At 34.1% G+C, this 1,805-nt stretch overlaps 1 long non-coding RNA gene across 1 annotated transcript; it reads right to left on the bottom strand.

Annotated features, from left to right (window-relative positions):
- Window positions 1-497: 497 nt before the first annotated feature.
- LOC107306894 lies at window positions 498-1,761 on the bottom strand. The gene is made up of 2 exons (XR_001552295.2): window positions 1,640-1,761; window positions 498-619 (listed from the first exon to the last, which is right to left on the bottom strand). It is a non-coding gene; the product is annotated as an uncharacterized LOC107306894 (long non-coding RNA).
- Between the last annotated feature and the right edge of the window lie 44 nt (window positions 1,762-1,805).

The raw sequence follows: 1,805 nt of genomic DNA, 5'->3' as shown, positions 1-1,805 counted from the left end.
CACCCCGCAACCTTCTCTTCTCCAGGCTGAACAAACCCAACTCCCTCAGCCTGTCCTCATAGGGGAGGTGCTCCAGCCCCCTGATCATCTTTGTGGCCCTCCTCTGGACTTTTTCCATCCAAATACTTGTCTATTACATCCAAATACATCTACATCTAATACATCCAAAATACTTGTCTCAATTGGCAAAATAGGGTTGGCTGTACAACTGTTTGAATTCTTGCATATGCAGCATAAAATCATTTTTCACTTATTTGCTCTGGTGAAGTACACATACAGAGATACAAGTATTGAGATACAATATTAGCAGTCTGAAACCACATAATACTCAGGATAGCAATGGCTGAGCCTCAGACTCTCAAGAGAGTCTTAGCCAACAGCAGTACTTATTTTGCATTCACTTTGCCTTTAACTTGCAACCACCACATATACTGAAGACTGCAAAAGAAAAGTTGTGTCACAGCCATAATTCTGAATAAGACTATAAGGCCTCCAGATCAAATTTGTATTTATGCTATTTATTCAAGCAAGTAATTCCTACCAATTTAAAGTTTATTTTAATCATCTGTTTCAGAGCTTTGAACCCCCATTCTCCTTTTTCACCTTCGAGCTCCAAAACCTGAAAGAGAAAAAAAATTAAAGTAGTGTTTATTAAAACTTTATTGGAACTTGAACAGACTTGCATCCCTTTCAAAATGTACATACCCCATTAAAGCATTTCCCCCCACAATGTCATTCTGCACAAAGTAGTGTTTTACTCTGTCCTGTTCTTCAGTTCTACTTTTTCAGTATTACTGAGGAATTCAAGAGAGGGATACATGTCTCATTAATTCTCACACCTTAGCTGATGCATGGATAGCAAATTGTTATTTACTGTTGTCTGACATAAAATACAAAACTTTATTGCTATTCCATGAAAATATATAGAAAAAGTTGAAACATGCTCCAAAACTGACACAAAATATCCTGTTTGATTACTTAAAAAGTAATTAGATTACTTAAATTAGATTACTTAAAAATTACTTAAAAAGTGTTCACTTGGAATTGCCATACATTTTTCACATATCATGAAGACTTCTAGGCAGGAATCTTTAATGTAGCATAGTTAAGTGAAGGATTTGCAAAAAAACATTTTAGAAAAATGGTATTTATTTATTCATAAAGTCACCTCATGTATTGCTTCCCAGTGACAGACTAAAAACTTAAAACTGGCATCAAGGAAAGAAACTCTACGTCACTCAGAATTTATCCATGTAAAGCTTTGGATTCAGACAGCAAACCAAAACCAATACGTTATGTAAGACCCTGGGGAAAATGCCAAGTCATTTAAAAAAGAAAAAAAGGATTTGTTTTTTAAACTTGGCACACAAAACAACACTTAGGATTAATTAACTGACTAAATTCTGAAGATTGGTGCTGTAATTAAATAGGACTTGCTTGTCCTATGGATGCTCCCTAAGCACGATCCTGAAAGGGAATGAGCCAGGAATCCAAGTAGGCCAATGATAAGCTTAGCACATTAGAAAGTTAAAATATAAACACGGCTCTTATAATTCCAGAAAATAACTCAAACTGCAAGCATTTTAAAATACTGTACTTGCAATAATCAATGTAAAAGAGATGAAATAAATAAAAAAACCTTCTGAAAACTGCTTAGTGCTGCTTTTGGATCATCTTCCTTCAAAGCTTTGGAATTGTAGTATTGATTCTCCAGATCCACATTAGGTTCAGAATTACTGTCCTCTGAGTATTCCTACATTTAAAAAAAAAAAAAAAAAAAAAAAAAAAAAAAAAAAAAAAAAAAA

This window comes from Coturnix japonica (genome assembly GCF_001577835.2).
Source record: "Coturnix japonica isolate 7356 chromosome 10 unlocalized genomic scaffold, Coturnix japonica 2.1 chr10random1903, whole genome shotgun sequence".
NCBI lineage: Eukaryota > Metazoa > Chordata > Aves > Galliformes > Phasianidae > Coturnix > Coturnix japonica.
The sequence above is the reverse complement of the archived record's forward strand: the minus strand, read 5'-3'. Positions and strand labels throughout refer to the sequence as shown.